The sequence below is a fragment of the Nyctibius grandis genome, chromosome 4 (genome assembly GCF_013368605.1).
Source record: "Nyctibius grandis isolate bNycGra1 chromosome 4, bNycGra1.pri, whole genome shotgun sequence".
Classification (NCBI taxonomy): domain Eukaryota; kingdom Metazoa; phylum Chordata; class Aves; order Nyctibiiformes; family Nyctibiidae; genus Nyctibius; species Nyctibius grandis.
This window is the reverse complement of record NC_090661.1, coordinates 13,888,796-13,915,024: the sequence shown is the minus strand read 5'-3', so window position 1 is coordinate 13,915,024 and position 26,229 is coordinate 13,888,796. Positions and strand designations below refer to the sequence as shown.

Here is a 26,229-nt window from a genome sequence, read left to right as displayed (position 1 = left end):
GAATCTTCTTTTACTCAGAGTTAACAGGTTTCTACTATGCAACCTTTTCATCATTTTATCAATAATTTATCTGTTAACTGCCTAGCCACTAAATTTTTATAAACATAACAAGAAACCACTTCAAGTTTAACTGCTTTTCATGTAAACATATATATCATTAACTGTATAAATTAATTTGCAGAGTAATTCATTTGAATCTCTCCCACCTTTCAAAGAAACACTAAAGCCATTATAAAATGTAAGTTTTAAATTGCATCTTGTTTTTCTCTCATTAATATTAGACGGGCACATAGAGTACTAACGCAGTATTAAAACCATCACCAAGACAAAACAAAAAGTCAGATCTTACGAGTCCTACATGGGTGGCTGCCTTATTTGATTTATTACAGCAGAAGCCATGTAAAAACACCGTGTGTGGTCTTTGGGAGAGAAGGTCCTTGGTAGCAGTGCTGCTGTGGGAAGGGGTTAGAGCCTCCCCTCCACCAGGCGAGACACAAGCACGAGCAAAGCCACAGAATAGACCAGGGCAAACGTAAACAGATCATGAAAACTTTACAGACATGGGAAAGCAGACTGAACCCAAGACAGGCATGTCCTGAACTCCGAAGGACTTTGAGGAGGAGACAAGACTTCCTATATTAGATCGGCTGCCAAGCAATGGTCACAGCCAGGCTTCAGGATTTTACTTCCCTGCTGCTTTTAGTGTCTTCTTCCCCAAATCAACACTATATTGTTCAACAATAAACACAGCTGATTCCGCCCTTTATGCGGATGAAGCAAGTGTTTACCAGCTGTCGCAAAGCCATGAAAGGCTCTGTCAGGAAAGAACAAAAAGAAAAGCTGAAGCCTTTGGCCATCCCAGTACAACAACCTATTAAAGTGTTTGAACATAGTTATTGTTACATGTCTGTTAACATTAAAAAAATAAACCAACAGTGAACTTGTACTACATTTGTATAATAACATATTAATCAACATCCCTATGCAAAGTTTGTCTCTTATTTAAAAAAATGAACTTGACAGTTTAACTCTACAATAATAGAAAGTTGTCAGACTTAAAAGGCTGTACTGTAGTTTTCACCCCACATCTTTCAGCAAAAGAGAGATCGACATAACTTTTCAACATCCTTAGTTAATTCACAGGCAAAAGTCAGAAGAATTTATAAGTCTCTTGCATAAGGTTATATTAAAACTGCATCTATTTTTGCAGCAGATCTTACACATCCAAATCCGTCTGTAAATATCCCTCACTTTCCACAACACTGAAGCTATCGGGAACCCAGTGTATCAGAGATCAGGCAATGACTAAACCCGTCTTCCCACTTGCAGTGTGTCATATGCAGATTGCGTATTGCCTGAAAAAATAAATAGCAAATCCCCTAAAAAAAGGTAAGACAGGTGTTTATTCTTGCTTTGCTTTTAGGTACCACATATTTGAGTTTAAACTCTACAAATTCCAGGAAGCCAAAGAGCAAATCAGAACAAACAAACATCAATATAGCACAGTTTTCCCAGGTCTGGCACCACCAATCTGCTATTTTAACAGTCCCTGTAGGAAGTGGTCTCCTTGCACGTCTGTTTTAATTTCAGTGTTTGAGACCATTGCCTACTTAGAAAAATATATTGGTCCTTCTCAACTCCTGGCTCCTGTTCTCATGTGTGCCTATGACTAAATGAGACTTTGGGTATTCTCTAACTTATTTTTGTTACAATTTACCTCATATTTACCTTCCTACGCATATATATAAATCACTTCCTAGGAAAGGCATTAAAGTATGTGCAATGAACCAAATTGTCTCCTCAGGCACTTATGAAAATTTGGCTCCATAAGAACGTTTATCACAGAAACCCCCAAAATACATTTCCCTACACTCACTGCACCACAGTATGCGTTGTGCCACAGCCATTTCCTCTTGCTGAAGTTGCGCATAATTGTGGTTATCTTAGATAATGCAGTGAGCATGGAGAAATGGTAACTTTTCAAATGGAAAAATGATAGTTTGCACAGTAATTGCAAGCTATCATAAACATCAGTGTTACTTAACTGCAAGACAGAACAAAGGCTGGTCCCAGTTTGAGGCAATTAAACTCCACAGCAATCAAAATAAAAAGTCTATCACAAATGTACTTTTTTGTTTCTACGGGAAATCGCGAAACAGCTCAGCCTCAATGAATCAGAGATTGAGTCAAACTATAGGTTTCCCCTCTGCAAAGACTCTGGTCTGAGCCCTTTGTGCTTTCGCTGGACAGATGGCACTTTCTGAGAAGGAAAAAACAAGAGAGAGGGAGGAACAGGCATCAACTCAAAATCCAACTCGAAATTTTCTTTCCAAAGTAGCAGGCGACAGCCAGGTCAAAGGGAGGCAGGCATTGCTTTACAGAGACCTGGAGCCGTTACAGAATTTGTCTGGCATTTCAGATATGATCTCATCTCCACTGACAGGCACTTTGTTTATGGAATCAAATCCGTAACAAGTAGTGAACAGATTGATTTGGCACATAAAGTTGTCACTTGATTATTTCTCCAAATCTAGACTTATAGTTACTTATATTTAAGTATATGTAATAACTAATAAAGCAATTGAGTTAATATAACCTGAAAGCTAGAAGAGTACTTTAACAGTATCATGATGGGTCAGTTCCCTCCTTTAAGCAGCGTTATTCCCTCTTTAGCAATATTATTCCCTCTTTCACATCCTCATCTCATTTTCTTCCAACAAATGACCCCTCTGCCCATTCCTTCAATTTTTTATTTGGAGGTGCCTAAGCTTGGGGGTGGGGGCAGTGGGGAAAAAGAGAGAAAAGAGTAAGTATTTTTAATTGAGAAAAGGTCTAGACAACTTGAATATATCTTTAACAAAGAAAACTTGAGGCAGTGTGAAAAACTCTTTACATATTATCCTTTTATAAGAACATTTCTCCCCTGGCTAGTTCACTGTTCTTATTATTTAGAGAAATGAGTTCTAGTTCCTTACTATTTCCCCCTTCTCCTCTCCTTTCTGACACACTGTATTTGCTTTCAAAAGGAATTGGGAATTTTGAGCCTTTTCTGTACCCGGTGTGCTGGATGTTACAGAGGCCTTTCATTAGGAGATTACATAAATGGTACTTGAAGCATAATGCTGCAAAACAATATTCTAAAGGAACAATTTATTCATGTGATAAGAATTGCCTTATTTATTTTCCATAGAAATAGATCTGATTAATGTTTCTATTTTCAAAGCCCATTAAACTGTAGTCTGCCTTTGGTAAATGGTACAGAGATTCACAGTGCTAAACAATGTTTTTGTTTTGTTTATAATAAGTTTTATTTACTATTATTTTGTGACACAGCTTTTCGTGCTCAGGTTTTGACAACAGCAAAAAAAATTCTGCTGAAAATAGAAACAAATAGCAAGATTGACACAAATAATTTTGTCTTCCTAGCTGGGACCAAAAACTGCACGGTTCAAGAGAAAAGCTGAAATTATCTCATGTGATGCACCCATAGGTGCAAGAGCTGCCAGCCAGGATCATAAAGGCAGAAACCATGAAGGAGAACTCAAGGTACAGGGAACCTGATTAATCCCAAACTGTTACCCTGTCTGTCCTTTAGGCAGAATTGCCAGCCTCTCCACAGAAACAGCTCCGAAATCTGCCACCAGGTATTTGTGAAACACCTTCACTCTACTAAAATGCACTTTTTATAAGCACCTTGTTTAGGCAGTGTGTTTATCCATGGAAACACCCAAGAAACTAAAAGAAGAAAAAGAACATTCTTAAATCAAACAATATTATCTGGATCACGCCCTGTCACAAGTTCATTTTTCTGCACATGGGAGTTTTTGATCAGAGGTGGAACGACAGAGCACTAATCCACGAGCTCTGGCGCTGCTCTTGAGCACTACAGGGTGGGTACCTGCCATTCCCATAAAAAGCTACAATTAAAAAGGGACCAAAATAGTGTTTATGAGCAGGATCACTTTTAGAAAGGGATTTATAGGAGTCTGAAGTCCTAGTGTTTTCTTCCACCTCTAAAACAGGGGTTTCGGTTTTCTTTTTTGTTTGTTTTAAAATACTTCCCTAAAAACAATTGAGCTAAGCTGCTTTTTATAAAGAATTAAACTCCTCTTTTCTGTCTATTAGTACTGTAATGAAGTACACAATCCTTAGCACCCAGAGAGCAGCCTTCCACCTTTGGCTTTAGTTTGGACAAGGAATTGCGTGGTAATGATAGTCTTCTATGTGACAACCAGCATGTTTCTGTCAATCTTCATTGAACCTCATCTGGATTGTTATTATGCTCAGATCAGCATCAAAAATAAGATGGTGGTTAGATTTCCACCCATCATCACGAAGGGAGTATGGAGGATCCAGAAGCATTAGCAATTTAAATGATAAAATTGAGAGAGAAGTGACATCTCTGGCCTCCCTGTTTTGCATATTTGTCCTGTTTTTGTTTAAAAACAAAATGTAGCAGTGGCACGTTCACAACTATGACCAAACCATTTTGCCATTTTTGTACTTCATTATAAACAAGCAACACTAACAGGTTGGCAAAGGGCTTCATATAGTAGTCCTGGCAATTTACAGCATATCCTCTCTCTGCCTTCACATCTGTACAAAACAATCACCATGACGCTCTGACCAAAACAAAGACTATTTTTGTCACATCGCCACCCTCCAACACCAACAAGACACTTGAACAGCACTTCAATTTACTGTTACGTCATTTTGGACCTGTTTGTAGTACCCAGGCGTATTTCATTGTTGACCTTTCTGCAACGTGCGTTGGGTCCCGCAGGTTATTACGAAATAATTGTATAAATCCTAACTTTTGCTGGAGCTGAACAGACCTCATGTGAGATAATCACTGTGCACAGCTATCCTGAAGGTCTCAATGGGAAGTTGTACACTTTTTTGGGTTACCAGACAGTGGGGGCTTGGGGGTATTTTAGGGACAGAAAGGGAAAGCAGATCGGGGGGGGGCATAGAGAAAGGAAGTAGGGGAGAGGAGAGATTTATTCACTCAGAAGAATACTAACTCCAAAGTACTTAGTAAGAAATTTACAGCATCTGCTGTTTGAAACAAGCTCTCACAGCTATGGGCTGTATTAATCCCAACACACACTTGGGAACACATTTTCCACTAAGGTGGCAATTATGACCCAAAGTCCTTTTTTTTTTTCCCCTCTTAAAAAGCCATCTGTGTCTGCTGTTTTTGGGGTGGGGGAACAGGAAATATGCACTCCTATGTCTAGTTGAGCAGAACAAAAAAAAATTGGAAAGTTACCCCACCTTCCAAAGCATTGAAAACCACCCTCCAAGTGGGAACCAACACAAATTCACATCCCTAGCTATAAAACCTCAGTTGCAGCTTGTAAGTGCAAATGTAGGTTCACACACGCAGTACGTAATCACAACCACACATCGACAGTTTAACTTGCAAAGTTAAACACATTCAGAAAGTGCAAAATTTTCTCTCCAAATTCTACATTTCAGAGCCAGTTATTTGCTTCTCCATTTGTAGAGGACAACAAAATAATAATGAAAGCTTAGAGGACACTTTACTGGGAAGCATATTTAAGATTTATTCCAGTTTCAGAGACTTTATTAATTTCAAAATGATAATCTGGATTAAAAAAAAAACAAACCAGTGATTTACATTTCTTTGCCAAATCACCTGATGTTGACTGTCCAGCCAGTTGGGGTTTGGTTTTGTTTGTTTTCTTGTGGTAACTAATTCCCCAGGAGTCCTACTTCTTTGCACAGGTGGTGCCCCTGCAACAGGGCAATCGGGACCATCATATTTAGTGACTGCTGTGGCTGCCCACCAACATCCCTTTTCTGAGGAACACAGCTAGGGGAGGGAAATGCAGTCTTAAAGTTACTGAATCAGTTAATCCTTAACAGATGGAACAGAGAAAGCTTCCCTGGACAGAGGAATGCCTTTCTCACAACTGATTGTAGAAAGCTTCATTTTAATAATGAGAGTAAGGTGGTGTTCCAGCAAGAAAGCTGCAAACACTTTAAACAAGATAATTTGAGTGTGCTGATGTTTTACATCTGCTCCTCCGGGGTATTTTTGTTATGTCCAAGATGATAAGGCCCTAAATGCAGATCTAGATCACAAAGTGCTAAGAAGGAGACATGTATTTTTACTAATTCACATATGGAGACTATAAGTAGTAAAATCCCTATACCTAGGACAAAATTCTGCAACAGACAAACTGTATGTAAAATGTGCTATATCATGCTATGGCTTCTTGCCCATGGAAAAAGGCTGTTACAGAAGGCTTTAAGCAATATAAAGCTTACAGAAAAGTTTAAGTTCATAAATCACAATTTGTTTAAATGTTAACAAGTGTTCAGGTGCCCAGTTTCAGTACTCTTGGAGCACACCCAATAAAAAGTCTGCCAAGCCTCAGACAGATGCCTTGTACCAGCACAAGGGAATATTGCATCTTCCTAACTAGTAGCTGTGCTCACATCCACAGGGGGTGACACGGTCCAAATTTTATCAAAGACAAAGTCTGAATTATCTTTCAAATTGTGTGTTGCCTATTTGCCAAATATAACAGCAAGGATTTACACTGAGTCCACCAATTACTTGACTTCTTTCCCGTGATGGGATCTAACGATAAGAGAATCTTCTTTGTTTCTCTAGGTTTACTTGCAAGTAAAATACACTGAAAGATATCTATTGCTTACATATTTTACAGGCTGATTATCTGTTGCTGTTTCTGTATATAAGTTTGTACAGTCATACACTTAAATACATGCTTTTATTTAAATAAATGCAATCCTAGATCTCTTGAAAATGTAACTATGCATTTTTATTTTTTTTTTTATAAAAAGTTTTGGCTCATTACCCAGCTGTGCTTCCCACCTGGGCAGCAGCTTGAACAGACAATTATTCTGTGGGCTCCAGCTCCATTCACTTGAAAATCCACAAACTTGGGCCAGTGTTGAGAAAGTCAATTATTCAAAGCTGTGCAGCTTAATAGCCACAGAGTACTTTGCTTAGGGTGCAGTTCAGCCACAGCCAGAAGTTTTGGTGGTCAGTTTTTTCCTAATGATTAGGTAGCCCCTATTTGTGGGTAATTTTTTTTTAAGCGGACCAAAAAAAACCGCTACTACTATTCACCAATCTATGCAAGTTACAACCTCAGAAACACATACATCAGATACAGCCAAGAAAAACTTCAACACAAAATCTAGAAAACTGAACCAACAAAACCCGAACCACTTCTTTGCCATTAGGGGTGCTCATTGCAGAGCAGGGCCAAACACAGAATGCTGGGCTTGAGGTTTTCAAGGCCTTTCCTGACAAATTGAGAGATACTTGCACAGAAGACAGATGTATTTGTCACACACACACAGTTTCAAAGCTCAGACAGACTGATGGACAGTATATTGGAGACTTAACTAGATTTAAATATCTTGAAATCATTCTCATGGATATTTCAGTTACTGCACTTAGTTTACAGCATAAATTAGGGTGCTAACAAAGAGGGATTTTGGCCCTGAGTCTCCAACCTATGCAGGTCACAAGACAAGGACAAACTAAATGCCCAGAGAAACAAAGACACAAGCTACCCTCCCCACTTCTGCAGCTGGTGGGGTGAAGGGCTGATCTCCAGGGTAAAGCTAGAGCAGCCTCCTGTAATGTGCACTAAGCAGCTTGCTGTCCCTTAGCCTCTGTTGGCAAAGGCTCCTGTGGCACAGCAGAGACTCAAGAAAAGCCTGAAGAACTCATGGGGGATCGCCCATGGGGAGGAGAGAGCCCACAGGGTATTGCTGCACCCTGCAGAGATACCTCCAAACAATATGGAGCAAGAAGACTCTCAGGTACTCTGAGAGCTGAGCAGCCAGTGCCCTTAAGAGCATCACCAAGGGCCTTACTTTACATGAGAAGAGGGGCTGGTTTCACACAATTTCATTGCACAGCCAGAGGATGGTGGTGCACAAGTGGCTTACAGCCAGTTTTGGCACCTATTCTAGCTCTACATACAGGCGTGGTTTCAGCTTAAAAAAACCCAACCACAGAGTCAAACCCACAGAAGCAACCATACTTACACAACCTCCAGGTCCATAGAAAAAAGCCATGGCCTTCCTCTTACATGCTGAAGCTGTCACCTTCTTTTCCTCTCCCAAATTGCTCTCCACAGAGGTGTTTGGTCAGTGACGCGCACTAATTTCATGCTTGCCAAACATCATTTAAAACCAGCGCTCCATAAGCTGCTGAATTCAACCCTCAAACACCAGCTTCTGCATGAAAAGCACAAAAAAAGGTACTCCTCTCAACACCCAATCTCAAATACTTTCCAGGCTTATTAGTGTAAAACTAACCCACCTGTGCAAGCTGGTGGAGGAGCACAGGCTGTGCTTGTCAGCACAAAACAGCAGGGGAAAGGAGAGCAATAAATAAACACAACAGAAGCTACGGCAGAGAAAAGCTGTCCTGCTCACAACCGAGTCATTGGTGAAAGTCCCAACAAGAAGCAGTGTTGCGCCCTGCATCAGCAGCCAGGAGCTCAGTGCGATAATCTTACTTTCCCCGTGCCTTCCTGGGCAGCTTGCTAAAGAAAAGCAGTTCCCAGTGTGTTCCTTACACAGCATATCCCTTGTCTTCTTACTGGAAACACAAGAAAATTCCTTGCGGCCAGACCCTGTGCCGTAACACCGATCATATTTCAGCAAAACTGATAAAGAAAAGCCTTACATAAAAGTCTTCATTCAGGACACTTAAATCTGCGGCTTCAAATCCACTTTACACACTTTTCACATAAAAGTAAAACACTTTCCCCTAGAAGAGGACAGGGGATGGTAGCAAAAGACAATGTTTTCTACTGGCCCATTTAACAAATGAAACATTTACTTTCTGTTTGGTGTAAAGTGACAGCCAGCTTATTAGAGCTGACACTGATCCTCCCGAGAGGATTTCAGCGAGCGAGGTGCACAGGTGAAGGTCAAAGTAGCAAAGGAATTAAATGAAGAGAGTAAGGAAGCGGATTCCTCTTAAGGACAGGAATTAGCTGAAAAAAAAAGCTATTCCTAATGCTGCCCTCTCTGGTTGGAAATACAGCACTTACAAAATGCTCTGTTCCAGAAGTCTTCCAAATTTTTGAACTAAAGTTTTTTAGACCCGGCTCCTTTCTGGTCCCATGCACTGCAGACACGACCCCAGTGCAGCTCCCACCTGCAGTAAGGACTCCGTGAATGCAGTTTGTGCCACGTCGCTCCCTGACTTATGCAGCATCAAAGGCAACACATGTAATATTCTTACGAATCATACATCACTTTTGACGCATGTGAGAAGGATAATTAACATGGGATGATCCACTTTTTAACATGAAAAATAAGGCAAACAGCCATGCTCCCTCAGTGAGTTTAAACTCCCCACAAGGCACACGCAGCTGGCTGCAGAGAGCTGAACGAGCTGTCTGGCTGCCCTCGGCAGACCTCCAACACCCCAGAGGAATTAAGAATTTAGCCAAGAGATGATCAGTTTTCACCAAGGTTTGTTTAGCCCTCCGGCTTTTGCCTCCCCAGGTCCAGGCCGGGCCATGGCCTCCCTGCAGCACTGGGACCTCAGCAGCCGCTGCCTCGCAGCGAAAGCTGGAGAAGGAAGTTTCCATCCCCACAAAGGGAGATGCAGAACTGGTGATGGAGGGTGTAGGTATGGTGCGTGGCTCACGAAAGAAATGGGAATTTGAGCCCTGGCAGCATAGGAAGTCCTGCCTCAGGCGACGTGCATCGCCTTGTTGTGGCAAACCCTAAGGGGAGATGGAGCCCATGCTACCCAGACCATCTGATTTTTGTTCCTTTTCAAGTTTGCTCTCCTGAAATTACAGCAGTGAAAATAAAGTAACACATTTTTACTAACCCTGACTCCACTGCACTGAGAAGAGCAGCATATCTGTGTCCCAGCTAACGGTTGTAGTCAAATTGAGGACATGGGTGCTGGTGCACGTGGCTCCAACCTGGGCAGCTTGGCAGCCTGGCATGGGTGATGCAGAACGGCTCTCGGCCACCTCGCACTATGCCTCAACGCCAGGGCAAGCCAGGTTTGACTTCCAAAATTTGTGGATGCTTCAACTGGGCAAATACCAAATGACTTTGGTGTGAGCCATGCCTTGGGACCCCCCATGACCAGGCATTTGTTATACCTTTCACATGTGAAGAGAGCAGAAGAGCAGCTGAAAGTGCTAAGCCCAGCCTTGGCCAGCACAACCCCCTCTGGAAATTTCTTACTCTGATTATTTCAGCTCCTTTCCAGCACTGGTTTTAATCCCTGCCTGGCCAAGAACCCAAAAAGCATCAGAGTGAGCAGCTTCTGGCTATCAGTGACCCATCACCATCTGGGCATTTCAGGTTTCCCTAACAAATTTTGAAGTCAGTGAGGTGCATTTAGGTTTGCGGGGAGAGGTCGCGAAATTAAATCTGACGGGTACCAGGATCTCTGGTTTTAATCTCAGCACTCTCCAGGCACACTTCTATGATACAAGGTCACAGGTTTTATTCTTCTTTCATGTACCACTTAAAACTATGAGGGCCTATCCTGGCCAGAGACAAATTAACATGGCTCCACTGACTACATTAGGGCTCAGCCAGGGTACAGAGCGTGGGGATGTCAGCCTATAAAAACAGCATAATTTCTCTAGAAGTAGCTTTTCACTGGTGTGTGTTAAGTCTGACCAAAAATTTTTCTCAGTAACTCTCTTGATTTATTGCAATTTTGATGAGTTGGCTTTCTGGTATCGCAAATCACAGAATCACAGAATCACAGAATCAATTAGGTTGGAAGAGACTTTTGGGATCATGTGTGCCATGTCCAGTCTTTTCTTAAACACATCCAGAGATGGTGACTACACCACCTCCCTGGGCAGCCCCTTCCAATGGCTAATGACCCTTTCTGAGAAGAAATGCTTCCTAACGTCCAACCTGAACCTCCCCTGCCGAAGCTTGAGGCTATGTCCTCTTGTCCTATCGCTAGTTGCCTGGGAGAAGAGGCCGACTCCCACTCCGGTACAACCTCTCTTCAGGTAGTTGTAGACTGCAATAAGGTCACCTCTGAGCTTCCTCTTTTCCAGGCTAAACAAACCCAGCTCCCTCAGCCGTTCCTCACAGGTCATGTGCTGCTCCATGTGAGAAAGCAATCAGAACCACAGAAACCAGATGGTTGTCACTTGATCTAACTGGGGACAAAGGTCCAAAAATTAGCATCTTTGAGCACAAATTTTCGATTCCTGAAATGCATCAGGCAAGAAATTTGGTCTATTGAATACTGTGGTCACTTTTCAAAGCTACGCATGGCATACTGAGTGGTACTTGACCCTTTTCCTCCTACACACAAAGAGAAGGAAGCGAAATGGTTTATTACCTGGTTCCTCTGCAATCTGGGGGGAAATTATGCCCATTTAGGCCACCAGCCATGACACCGGTGGCCCTGTGTCCCCACAGGAGCTCCCCCAGGAATGGTTCCAAATTGTTTCCCACTGTGCTGCATGTTTTTCGCATTTGACAGGAGAGCAGGGCAAGTTTACTTCCACAAAATGTTCTGAATTTGCTAGATGAATGAGTGACACAGAACAGGTGTATTATCCCCACGTGTCACAACTTCCCCATCATAATGAGAGTCAGAAATCCAACTTTCTGATTCTCAGTCCTCCTTCAAACCATTCCTAGTAGATTTGAGTTGGTTTGCCAGATTATTAGTTTTTTGTTTGGCAACACCTCTTTATCAGTGCTAACAAGATCAATACAGGAGTACCTGGATGTCAAAGGTACACTCAGAAACATGCACATAAGAAAGACAAAGACAAACATGCACAAAGGGAAGTTTAGCTTAGCCATAAAGTTTTGCAGAGTCCCAGATCTTCTCATCTGATCTAGTCCAGTTTAAAACAACAGTCTCAATCCTGACATTCTGGGTAATATCCTGAGCTTGAGCACATCTCCATGAAGTCCCCGAGGAACAGGTATATGAAATCAAATACATATCTTGGCTCTACACAATTTCTGTGAAATACTGAAGAAAGCCACTTACCTACTAATCATGCTTAATATACAGCACCTGCCCAAATAAACATGCTGAGGTAGAAATGAACTAATAACTAGCTCTAATCTCTTTTAAAGGTCATAATCCTGCTAAAATGTTTTCAATGCATTTTCAAGCATGAGCCTACCCAAAACCTGTGGATCTCTTTCCTTCTGCTGGGTTCCCAGCACAAGGTGCTTTACCTCCCTGCGGAACTTTGCCTGGAGAAGTTCTGGCCTTCCCAGGGCTTTTTCTTTGGACACTGACATCTGCAGAGTGAGCGTCTTTCGCCAGACTGTCTGCCCCCTGCTACCTCCCACCCCATCAGCCTCTGCAGACAGAGGGTTAGAGTCCAGAAAACACAGGGGGGATAGCAGGGAAACAGCTGAGCTACCTGACTTACAACTAAGCGCAATCTGTTTAGAAGTCCAATTAGAAAAGTTATGGTTCATCACCACTTGGGAAGGAAGGAGGGCGAAGGAAAGAAGAAATCTTCTGGCTTAAGAGGCAAGGACAATAGTTTCTAATCCCAGCTGAAGTTCTTCCCTTTGTGCCTACCAGAGGTTCACTCCACTGGGTCCTCTGTGCAGCTCTCCCAAACCAATCTAGCTTTCATCTGGTAACCTACATTATTCAAAGAGACTCTTCTAGCAATCAGGAAGAGAGCATGGGTACTCATCCTCTAAATTTCCTTTTAGACAGCACTACCACCTCTGACACTTGAGGATCCCTATGAAGGGCTACGAGACCCCCTTCACCACAAGGCATTTCCATATGGACCAGTGCCACCCATTTTATGGCCCATTAAGACCAGATAACCATCTGGTGAGATGACTGAAGAACGAAGAATGGAGTTAATTGGGCTAGGCACACAGGAGGTGAAAGAAAGTTGGCACACGGTCGCTTACGCTACTCTAGCTGATTACACTGGTAGTAAACCTTGCATTCCGAGACCACATTTGCTTTCCAGGCCCAAGAAAAATATGTGCTTTCTCCTGTGTTCATTAAGTCAGTATGAAGACTGCTATGCAACTCCTGAAAAAAAAAAAAAAAGAGCTTTACATGGCTGTGCCATCCTGTATGTGCCTCTCCAGCAACTTGCTTCAAGCCTATTTTATTTCCTCTTTCAGCACCAGCACATTCTGCCAGAAACAACTAAGTATTTGGAGTTCAAAAAATAATTAAAAAAAAAAGGTGAATGGGGAAAAAAAGCATCTACACACAGGATGATGGTTGTAAAGAGAGCAAGAGCAATGTCAGTGCCCTTTGGAAAAAAAATTTACATAGGCCAAAGGATGAGTGCCAATAAACACTAATATCCTTTATTAGACATTGCATGTCTTAACCCCATTTCCCTTAATGCTTTATTACACATTTTACCTCATACAACACTGATGGAGATTTAAAGCCACCACAAAGAGTATAAGGGTGTATAAAAGAAGCAAAGAAACATTTTGATTTCCCTTTACCAAAGAGAAGGAAACAAATTAGTGAGGATAGTAAAGTGTTAAAAATGTATAATCTATTTCTCAGTCTTCCAGCAATCCTCCCAGTCATGTAGACCTACAAAATCCATAAAATACTTCATTTTTGTCTCCTCCTACAGGTGCAGCTCAATTTCAACCTCCAACACAGTGTACAGGTTTCTTGCTGAGATTTTCAGCAAGCAAAGTAAAGCCAAACTGTCCAAGCACTGGAGTACCACATGAAACTGCAAAGATTTTTGAAGTGAATGTTATACTCCTGTGCAACCAGTTCCAGTGAAACTTGTCATACTTATTTACCTGTACCATAAATCTTTAAAATATGAAAACCCAGACATGATTATTTTTACCTGATGTATTTATACTATGAAAATTAAAACAGATTTAATGTTATTCTAGCATCTATCAGCCTTGACTTCATCACAGAATCAAAGAATCACAGAATGTTAGGGATTGGAAGGGACCTCAAAAGATCATCTAGTCCAATCCCCTGCTGCTTTTTCTTTCCGTCCTCTCTTTAACTTCATGATTCATTTAGTTAAAGAGAGGAGGGAAAGAAAAAGCAGCAAATAAAAATGTTTTCATGAAAATGGCCCTGTTTTAGGAGGAACCTGGTACAACTGCCTTTATACTGCCAAAACACTTCCACACCCCATCTGGATGTAAACCACTTTAAACAAAAAGCATAGATATACCATTACAGCTTTTTTCAGTCTGTCTGGAGAAACTGCCACATGTGCAACTGAGAAAAAGTATCTGACTCAGTAATAGCTTTCCCTTTCCAAGAGGAAATATTTGCATCAGTGTAAGCAAGTTTTAGAAACACAGAAATAAGTGCCTAAAAGAGGAGCTATGTTCACTTCTCACTGACTTCAGAGGTAGGACTGTTCACATAAGATGAAGATATGGTTCAAAATAAAGTAACGATACAAAAATATACCCTAAGATACAGAAACACAAGTCTTCAACAGCAGAAGAAAGCATTCTGAAAAGCTGTGTTATCAGATACACATTCACCTCCTTTTCAACATTCAAAGCATATGAAAATTCCAGTCCATAATGCATTGACAGAAAAAGTTGCTCACCCACCTAAACATCACATTTTACACACTCACTGCTCCTACAGAGCATCGGTATGGATTTAACCTCACAGACAGCTCAGAAGACTATGGACAAATACTATCACCCAATAATAATTACCGTTTGTTCTCATTTTCCTTCTGTATATACTGACAAATATGTTTTTTCTGCTGCTTCAACTGAAGCAGCCAATTACCTGCTGTGCTTTGTAAGCTCCCATCCACTCTCCCCAGGAAACGGATAACACGCCGTGCAGCACTGCGGGGAGAGCTCACTCGGATGCAAAATAATTCTGAACTTACTCAAGTCAAGTCTCTCTGCTGCATTCCCAGGCTGAGCTATGTGTTAACTGTACTTATTCACCACTGAAAGACTACACTTTACAGTTATAACCCTGGCGAATACTGAGTATTTAAATAATTCTACTTTTGCTTAGCCGCGCAAAGGGGTTTTATTCTTCTACCACAGCTGTACACAAAAGAATAGAGAGCCATTTCAAATCAAAACTCCTGAGGTTACTACTTACCAGCTTGTGATTATATATTCAGTAAGCCCGATGAGCTGAAAAGATTTTGTCGCAGACGACAAGTTACAAAAGCAGGCAAAGTTAACAAAAATGAAAGGAAACTAGCAGAAATCTCTCTTCATTCATCTACTTAAATGTTCCTGAAGACTAAAAAGGACCTTAAAGAAAGTGCTCTCAGCAAAGACTACATCCTCTTGTCAGTCAAACCCTGCATAGTTTCAGCTAGGCATCCGTCCAAAAAGACATGGAATTATTCTATTTTTGTCTCCCACTGCAAGTGGAAACATTTTTACAGATTTGTGGTGAGGATTTCGATTTTTGTAGTGGTCAGCTAGTAGAGGAATGTAATTAAAGACCCTGTTAAACGTAAGACTCTCCACAAAGGAGGAACTGGATAAATTTGGAGATAAATAACAATTCCATTACAATACAGTCTGATACAGAAGCACAATAAAGATTTTCAACGAGGTTAAAAGTCCAGATGTGGTTTACTGGAAGAAAGTTGTAAAAAATGGGGTTTTTTTAACAGCATTGTTGTCAGAAGTAGTGGGACGACAACACATTTTCAACAAATGTAGGCTTATCTTTTTTAATGAAATAATTTTAGTTAAAAGAAATAATTATTTTATGTGGAAAGCTAAACGTTTGTTTTACCACCCATGTTATGTCTGGTATGTTACTGTTTTTATTCAACACAGGTGTTTCCTTAGAAATACTTCATATTTTGCCTATTGCTGATTTATAAAATAAACCTTCTAAACCTCTGACTGTGTAAAGTATGAAAATACTTTGGAAATTATATGTTTCATTTCTGTTGCAGTTAATTTTTACTCTTATTATATCAATAAGAAAGTATGGTCGTTTCCTGTGTACACTCAGTCTGGAAATTGACACTGAAACTCAGTGTACATCTTTACTGATCCCCCGAGCTCTCCAGATACGAGACTTTACTCACAAGGGAAACCTTTACTTCAATTGCCCAAAACTCTTTCATCATTGAGGAAGCTGAACTTTTGTCCCCACTGCCTTCTCCCTTCTGCTCCAACTTCCTCACCCATTGCCCCTTTCACGCTTACTTGTTATTCTGCTCCCATCAAACTCCCTCCATTGCTGCCCTTTTCCATTACACACTGATGCCTCTTTTTAGTCCTCATCATAGCTCCAAGTCCCTGTCTCCCGGTCACCTGCTCCCTACCCTGCCGACTTAGGGCTTCTCCAGCCACCACTGCCTGCTGGGCTACCTTCCTGGCTATCATCATCCTCCAGGTCAAAGCCTTCATCCAGATACATTAGTCAACCGTAACAGTAAGTTGGAGGGTTGTGAGGAACAAATAGTGCCTGTTTTAACCGAGAAGAAAAGAAGCACTCGCTGTCCCCCTGTTCCCTGCTCCTCCATACTTACATGTTGCTTTTTTGCTCTGATGTTTCAAGTTTCGTTACAGTGTGAACGTCCTTGGGGTAGGAACTATCTCTTACTACATTTTCAATTATCCTCTAGTGTAACAGAATCCAGTCTTTTTACACTGCTGGGCATTACCACAAAGCAAGCAAGAAACAAGCTCTTTCTTTAACATCTTGCTACTTATTATCTTTTTCCTCAAATCACAGCTTGTGCGAGATGTAGCTTCAACTGAATGAAGAGACTAATTTTATTTTTAGGGATAAAAAAGGGAGAGGAAAAAAACCCCTGCATAGATGGGTGCATGTTGTAGATGGGTGCATACACATTGCCAGAAAAGACAACAGGCTATTAAAGCTTCAGCAGGGCAAGAAACCTGCTTCCCTTTGAAACATCTCGGGCACGTCGCTTTGCAGGTTTCCCTAACCAGGAACAAGGCATGCTATTATCCCACCCTTTAATTCTCTTGTTTGCTGAGAGTGGGCCAAGAACAGTGAAGGAGAGGAGCATGAGCTGGGGCGCAGGGGTGGGGGCATAAGGGTGAAAGGAAGCCCGAACTGCCAAGGTGCAGCTCTGCTTAGGTTACATTTGGGAAGGCAGGATAAGGATAAGGCAAGATTATCTTTACTAAACCTGTCAGCCCTTTTCTGGCTGACATAGGCGTTGAATTTCTCCGTTTAGCCCTTATATACAAGGATCCCTGGTAATCCTTCACCCCTTGCCCTTGCGACAGGTAGAGAAGCATTTTACCTCAGGTAGTGCTGCAGGGACACCCGGGAAACCAGGATCCTACAAGCCTGCCTATACCTACCCTGCCTGGTGCCTACTGATGGGCTATTCCCATTTCTCTTCCCTGAGGAGCCATTTGAGTCCAACCTTTATTTCAACCACCTGGCACCCTCTCCCATAGTAAAACTGTGGCTGTTTTTACAGCTTGTCCCTTCCCGGGTGGCCTTTCTCACCAGTCCTTCTGTGAGCGTGCTGGGCACAGTGGCCTGGTCCTTGAATACAATTCCCAATCTTTCTGATATCCAAAATCTAGGAAAATAGTCAAGGCTTTGCACATACACCATTATTAATGTCTAATTAACATCACATTTCTTGCTGGCTGGCTATCAGTCGCTATTACACCAGTATGACACTGACTTTTAAAATGGAAATGCTTTATGGCACCTATTGCTTAACTGTCTTGTTCTAAAATTGCCTGGTCTCCAAAATCCATCCATTTCAAGGAGTTCCTGAGAAGCAAAAAGCTCTAGATTAAGATTACTGTTCCAGTATTGGTCAGAGTGTTAATTTCCTTCCTGTGATACCAGGCTGCTTATCATTTTTGACAACACATTTAATTGCTGTTGCAACCCCCAGAGCTTTTTCACAGGTGCTGTCAAGATTATTTTAATTAAAATAACATCTACACAGAGGTTAATGAAAAGTGGGGAACAAATTCCAGCAGGAGTTTGTCAACCTTCACTCTTCATTAGCAAATTCATAAGAAACCAAATTCCCACAGTCTGCACAACTCATCGAGACCAAGTGGGACCAGTAAAACACCCCTGGATGGCTTCCACAGGGCTCACCCACTTCACCATGCAGATCCAGAGCCCTTTCCACAGAATAACCATCAGACAAAGTCCTTGGTATTCAGCTCATTCTCATTATTCTCCTCAGAAATACTAACGATCATAGGGCATGTAAAATGTCCCTCATTATGTCAAATGTTACTTTGATAGCACCATAGACATAACCTGGGATCACCTGTGCTATATCAAAGATAAGACAATTTAGTAGCAAGAAATGCCTTCCTTCTTATGCTTTTTAAAAACAACTAAATGATACCACATGTGGGAATCCAATGTTTCCAACAGCAAACACACTCAGACACACCCACTGCAATTTTTTTTAAAAGCAGACTAGTCTCCGCTTTAAATAAATCCTGCATATAATTAGGCAAATCAATATCTATTGAACATTTTTCTTTTTTTCAGTTAACAACCCCCACTTAGTTCTAAACCATATCTCTGCAAACTGTTAATCTAGGAAATTACAGGCTTCCAGTCAAACCAGCTCAGTTTGTTTCTGTATATGGTTACAGTCCTCAAACTTGGCAGGCTGTTTCAGTAAAGCTTCTTGCAGTAACACTCATGAATATATAGCTCGCTCATTAGTAAATCTTCCTCCATTTTAAGTACTATTTACTCGCTGTTTGTGTATCTTTCTTTGTGTGTAGGTGACAACAGGCACATCTGTCACCTTCTGCAATGCAAAGCAATGCCTTTGGAGCCAGTGGGATATAACTTCAGGCTCCTCTTCTAGCTCAGCTCCTTGCTTTTTCTGTGCTCTCACTTTCTGTCCCATGATGAAATCAACACTACTAGTTGCTTTTTGCTTTAAAAAACGGTCACCTCCTTAGATGACCCACCTCTGTGCTGTGAATGAACACCCATACTCATTGACAAGAAACTGAGAAGTCTGTATCTCTGTACGAGCAGCAGAACTAGCAAAGGCTGTTACCCTGTAGATTTCCATGCTGTTTATTATACTTCCCACAGCAATAATCTCAGTTCCTTACCATGTCACATATTACACCCGTTATGGCTCCCCTGCTTCCTTCCAACAGACCCCTCGAGCCCAACTCCAGATCACAGCGACTGCCAGTTTCTGTAAAAGAGAGCAGCTAATTCCTCACTTTTCCCTTAGTAGAAAACCACCCTGGGTCTCACTCCACTGGATACTGATTTTGATAAAACTTGTAGGAACTTAGTATCTGTGAGATGTTGGGATTTTACAGACTTTCCTAGTCACATAGTCGTTGGATGTGTCCTACTCCTTCCTGCAAAGTGACCGTCCCAATGTAAGGATACTGAGCATGACTGACAAAAATTCATACTCCATTCTGGAAAGGAGAGCTCTGCGTGTCGTGACACAACACAGTACAGCTTGGTGAAACTTCTTAAGGGCTTACTATTGTGTTACGTACTGCTCATGTGAAAAACATGCAGGTGTTAAATTAACTATGTATTAGTACCGAAAAAAATCCTGGGAAACAAACTGGAAGAAATCCCTTATGAGGTCAACGTTTCCACTCTTCATCAATGTGAGGCAGAAAACCAAGGGCCTACTGCAAATAAGGAAAAATCAGTAGGCACAGCCAGTATCAGAGATATTTTCATGGAAAGTTTGGCCAAATGACTGGTTCACATTGCATCTGAACACGTCATATTCCCCTTGTCCTGCCTGCAAACGAGTGTTGTTCTATCTGCTTCACATTTGCAATTCTGATAGTGGGAACATTTTTTTAATGTAAAGTTGCCAAACATACATCAGCCTTGAATAGGAATAATTAGAGCAAGTTAGCATATTAAAACCATGGGAATGAACTGAAATATACAACAACTTTTCTGTAGCTGTGATTTTCTGCGGGGGAGGCAGGGGATGCTTGTCCTCTCTCACTCATTCTCCATCGGAGCATTTTCTAGTAAAGGGGCAGCATTGTCGCTCCCTCTCAGATTTGCTCATGCCTTTTTTGTGACTGTGATGATGGCTCAAGGCCTTTTCTATTAGCCTTTTCCACTATAAACCTTCTTTAGTTCAGATGCTTTCTGCTGCAAGGATAAAGGAGCTCTTCACTCCTCACACACTGCAGTGATTCTGATTACTGGGAGGATATTTGAAATGTAATATTGTGAGGAGAGGTGTAATTATGTCTGTATTTGAATGGGACTATTCTAAGAGGCTTTGCAAAGGCAGACTTTCATGGCTGCTACAGGCCCTTGGGGTCAAGCAGTTCATTAGGAAATAATCAGGACCTGAAAATGGTCTGGTTGTTTTTTGGAAGCTTGGCAAATTCCACCACCTTCTCAGGAATCTGGTATTAATTGTTCTCATTGTAAGCGCTCAGACTGGTCAGTATGCACTGGCATCAACACCAGAGCTCCTTAGCACTCCTTACACTCAGCAACTTAGCACTGGTTGGTGCCACTAACATGCTTTTTTTTTTCCTGGCTACCGGATGTGGTTGTATCCTGCAACTGCATTCACACAACAAAAACTATCCTTTTTTCTCTCTTTGTCATTTCATCCAATGCAAATTAAATAGCATCCCAAATTCTGTTAAGATTAGGGCACATTCCTTGCTCTGTACAGCTTATAGTCAGAACTGGCCTCCCAAAAACTTGGAAGGGGGAAGAAGCAGAATGAATTTCCCTCTTTGAATGTAAGGTTTGGATTCTAGCCCTATCCAGTTTATCTCTTCCTATTTTACTTTTGATGTATTCTCATACATCGTGCGTTCTCAACCCCTGCTTAGCCCTGCTCTGTCCTGCCCCCACAGCAATGGGACTATCCGCAGTGCCTACAGTAAGGCACACACCAAAATCCTTGCACAATTGACACTTTAGTTTGCTCTTAATCTTCTGCCTAGAAAAAAAATGAGCTTCCCTTCTCCTTTTCCGCCTTCTTCATGTATTTATTCTGGCAACTTAAGAATGTAAATGTGTTGTACAAGCAATGGAGAAAGCCACCGCTGTTAGAGGAAACCCAGCTTTTCACTTCTCAGCCAGCCTGACCTGCCCCAACAGCTCTGAGGAGAAGGCCAGGTTTCTGCATGCTCTTCCCATGCATACAAGCACTGTGGCCCAAAACAAGGAGTTTCACAAGGGTTTTGCCAGGATAGCCCAAAGTCAGCTTTTCTGAAGAATCTTCCCATTTTGTCTTGTTTATAGCCGCAGCATTCAGCCTGCCTACCTCGTCCTAGTGAGACCTGCTGGATGCAGAGCTTGCTTGGAAATCTGGCCTGAGGAGTGACCAACCAGTTTTTAACATCCTCTTTTTTGGAAATACTACCAGTCAGGCTTAAGCGGAGTACAACCCTTTCAACATATGTCTCAAGCGAGGAACAGACCCGAATTTGGGCTTAAAACATCAAGGTCCCTTGGGAGCACAGGCTGCACGCAGCCTCAGTCAAGCACAGGCTGGGAGGAGTTCCAGTAATCTTGAGGGTCAGTCGCGCAGGATTTCCATGAGCTTGAGTTACAGTCTCTTGGGAACACATAACAGTGCACCCAAAGCAGCCGAGAGAAACGCTACAGAAATCACATAACCTCTACCAAGGCCAGTTTCATTGCAGCAGTTGAACGTCATGGGTCTCAGTAACCACGTCCTATCATGCAAGAATGCCAGAGCCGCTGGAGTCCTTCCACAAAAAAAATGGGTAGTCTCCACGTTCTAATGTCCTCCATCACAAAACAAAATCAAGGCTTTGCCATCCAAAAAAACTAAGCTGAATGGCTGGGCAGCTCATGTGCAGAAACATCTGGACTGGAGAGGGAATAACATACAGAAAACAGCCAGCGAGAGTGTCAAAAGTTCAGAGAAGCAGTAACTAAACATCATCCTATTTCAGCCCTATAGACAAAGACATCACAAAAAATCAAGTCAAATATCACAAGCCTGTTGTGCAGGAGAAGTCACGAGTACATAACTTTTTAGAATGGATGGTTTCCCATTGCTCTCCCTCAGTGAAGCTCCCTGTAAATTATGATCTCTTACAAGTCAAGGTCAGAGAATAAAGTACAAAACCCCAGTACTGTAGATAGCTCCAGTCATCAGGCAGAAAGGAGGAGGTCTGTGACAGTGGCAAGACACAAATATGCATAATTTCAAGGAAACACCACTAGAACTTTTCCATGCCTTTGCCTAGCAACACGGTCTCACCAAACAGAGCTAGCAAAGGTCGTGTGCACATCTGCTATAGAAAATGCAAAGACAGCAGTCTTCTACCACGTGAAGTTGATAATACTGTATTGAAAGTAATGTATAATACTGTATTAAATGTAATACTGTATGAGGAGTGGCTGAGGGAACTGGGGTTGTTTAGCCTGGAGAAAAGGAGGCTCAGGGGAGACCTTATCGCTCTCTACAACTACCTGAAAGGAGGTTGTAGTGAGGTGTGTCGGTCTCTTCTCCGAAGTAACAAGTGATAGGATGAGAGGAAATGGCCTCAAGTTGTGCCAGGGGAGGTTTAGATTGGATATCAGGAAAAATTTCTTCATTGAAAGGGTCATCAAACATTGGAACAGGCTGCCCAGGGAAGTGGTGGAGTCACCATCCCTGCAGGAATTCAAAAGACGTGTAGATGTGGTGCTTAGGGACATGGTATCGTGGTGGACTTGGCAGTGCTGGTTAACGGTTGGACTTGATGATCTTAAAGGTGCTTTCCAACCAAAAAAAATCTATGATTCTATGAAATCAAAACCTGCATTTTTAGGACTAGCCATGTATCAGTCTCCTGCAAATTACTGTCAAGAAAAAAAAAAAGCCTTTAAGCAGAGTCAAATACTCCAATAGCCATATGCTTAGATATCCAGTAGCAAAGCAAATAACTTTTTGGCTTCTTATGACAAAGTATCAGATTATTCTGCTAAATTTTACTCTAGGATTAGAAGGCATCTTAATAATAATTCTTACAGGACTCATCACTACCACATTCAAGCCCAGCACAAATCTGAAATGACAGCGTGATTCTCCCTACCAGTGCTCCTCTGCCACGAGTGGATACCACCAATCAGACTATTATGTGGTAATTTTGAATGTTTTATTGCTTCCACCAAAGTTTGTAATGGTGTTTTGAAGAATAAACTTTCTTCAGTTTGGGAGATGGGAGGGTTTGATTCCAAATTCATTCTATAGAGGGGTTTCTTCCTTCCCCCCACCCCCAATGTAATCTTTCCTCCAGACCTGTAGATGGAAAGACTGATTCACTCACCACCACTATCAGCAGGCTTCAGTAGAAACTCCTTCCCAGCACCATCCAAAAACAGACCTCCAAATTTTTTATTTGAAAGGTGAGTTCGGTTCTATAGCCACAGTTGGTCTCACCATTATAACTTTCTCCACTCCAGCTTCTCTGCCTATGCTGGACACCCTCCTTTAACTTCCCCACTCAGTACGTTAATGCATCACTGATCATTATTAAACTGTGACAGCAGTAGGAGTACCATACCTCGAGACACCTACCTTTTTGGTGAGGCTGTACAGTTCCTCAGCTTCCAAAGGCCAGCTGGGAAAATGCTTCATGGGCTAAAATTATGTTATTGGTACACACTGTTTTTTGGAACCAGTTCTGTGTTGATGTATTCTGTGTTCCTGCAGTGATCTGTGACATTTATTAGGAGGCATCATCAGATTTGAGCCAGCAAGCCTGAAGATGTGCATCTCCTTAAAGATGGACATGCTTTTAATTTTATGTCCATGGCACTGGAGCATGCACTTAACTGGGTTTTTTTGAATTAGATTGACTATTTCTAGATGAGTAATGGACAGCTACCAAACACAGTTGTTCCAGTGCATTTATACAAGGTATTCGTTTTTGCAAATGCCTACCTGGGAAAACAGGTCAGGTGTACTGCACAGGCAGGGCTGTGCCAAGCGCTGCTCTCCTCTTCAGGGGTGTCCGCTATAATAAGTCTCTCTGCATCATTCAGGACCCAATGAATAATTCAGCGGAGTTTCATTACTCCACCAGCGCTGTTTTGTTTACTGGAATATCATCCCGTGGTTCAGCAGCCATCTGTCTTTAGGCATAAAACCTGTGGAAAACGTAGCAGTTCACAAAGGCTGGAGGGAATCTTTTCTTTGATGCTGGAGTCCTACAAACTCACAGTACCTTTGATTTTCTGTTTGAGAGGGAAAGTCAACTGACCTGAGAAACTCAGCATAAACTAACAGATACGTACATCTTCAGTGTAGGCCCACTGATGAATGAGGTGCGTGCCCTGGAGACAGAGGATAAAAAGAAGGCGGAGTTACTGCATACCTTCTTTGCCTCTGTCTATACTGCTGGAGGCTGTCCTGAGGAGACCCAGACCCCTGAAGCCCCAGAGGAAGTCAGGATAGAGGAGGAATCTGTCTTGGTTGATGAGGGCTGGGTCAGGGACCGATTAAGCAACCTGGACGTCCATAAATCCATGGGCCCTGATGGGATGCACCCGCAGGTGCTGAGGGAGCTGGCGGAAGTCATTGCTAGGCCACTCTCCATCATCTTTGCTAAGTCGTGGGCAACGGGAGAGGTGCCTGAGGATTGAAGGAAAGCAAATGTCACTCCAATCTTCAAAAAGGGCAAGAAGGAAGACCTGGGTAACTATAGACCGGTCAGCCTCACATCCATCCCTGGAAAGGTAATGGAACAACTTGTTCTTGGTGCTGTCTCTAGGCACATCAAGGATAGGGGGATCATTAGGGGCACTCAGCATGGCTTCACCAAGGGGAAGTCATGCTCAACCAACTTGATAGCCTTTTATGAGGACGTAACCCAGTGGATAGATGATGGTAAAGCTGTGGATGTGGTCTATCTCGATTTCAGTAAAGCGTTTGACACAGTCTCCCACGGCATCCTCGCAGCTAAACTGGGGAAGTGTGGTCTGGATGATCGGGTAGTGAGGTGGATTGTGAACTGGCTGAAGGAAAGAAGCCAGAGAGTGGTGGTCAATGGGACAGAGTCCAGTTGGAGGTCTGTGTCTAGCGGAGTCCCACAAGGGTCGGTTCTGGGACCAGTACTATTCAATATATTCATTAATGACTTGGATGAGGGAATAGAGTGCGCTGTCAGCCAGTTACTCACTGATGACACCAAAACTGGGAGGAGTGGCTGACGCACCGGAAGGCTGCGCAGCCATTCAGAGAGACCTGGACAGGCTGGAGAGTTGGGCGGGGAGAAATTTAATGAAATATAACAGGGGCAAGTGTAGAGTCCTGAATCTGGGCAAGAAAAACCCCACGTATTAGTACAAGTTGGGGGCAGAGCTGTTGGAGACCAGCATAGGGGAAAGGGACCTGGGGGTCCTAGTGGACAACAGGATGACCATGAGCCAGCAGTGTGCCCTTGTGGCCAAGAAGGCCAATGGCATCTTGGGGTGTATTAGAAGGGGTGTGGTCAGCAGGTCGAGAGAGGTTCTCCTCCCCCTCTACTCTGCCCTGGTGAGGCCGCATCTGGAGTATTGTGTCCAGTTCTGGGCCCCTCAGTTCAAGAAGGACAGGGAACTGCTAGAGAGAGTCCAGCGCAGAGCCACGAAGATGATTAAGGGAGTGGAACATCTCCCTTATGAGGAGAGGCTGAGGGAGCTGGGTCTCTTTAGCTTGGAGAAGAGGAGACTGAGGGGTGACCTCATTAATGTTTATAAATATGTAAAGGGCAAGTGTCATGAGGATGGAGCCTGGCTCTTCTGTGACATCCACTGACAGGACAAGGGGCAATGGGTTCAAGCTGGAACACAGAAGGTTCCACATAAATTTGAGGAAAAACTTCTTTACAGTGAGGGTAAGTGAACACTGGAACAGGCTGCCCAGAGAGGTTGTGGAGTCTCCTTCTCTGGAGACATTCAAAACCCGCCTGGACGCGTTCCTGTGTGATATGGTCTAGGTAATCCTGCTCCGGCAGGGGGATTGGACTAGGTGATCTTTCGAGGTCCCTTCCAATCCCTAACATTTTGTGATTCTGTGATCTTCTCTCCCTTTCAGACTGTGGCAAAGTTCGGTTCTCCCACTGGATTACTTTGAATTGAAAACAAAACACACTGGAATTTGGGGAGGTTTTCCAAAGAGCAACTCAGGATGCTCTGTTCCTCTTACACATTTAGGATCAGCCCTGTGAACTTTATTCTCAAAATGCAAACAAAATAAGGCTTGGCCTATACCGCAAAGAGTCTGCCAGTATCCCTCTCAT

The 26,229-nt window shown here is 42.5% G+C and overlaps 1 protein-coding gene across 1 annotated transcript in view; it reads right to left on the bottom strand.

The window, feature by feature from the left end:
* Positions 1-15,161, bottom strand: part of INSC (INSC spindle orientation adaptor protein) — a 145,458-nt gene extending 130,297 nt beyond the window's left edge. The window contains exon 1 of the mRNA XM_068399454.1: positions 15,113-15,161. The gene's annotated coding sequence lies outside the window, so the exon portion shown is untranslated. The remainder of the gene's footprint in view (positions 1-15,112) is intronic.
* Between the last annotated feature and the right edge of the window lie 11,068 nt (positions 15,162-26,229).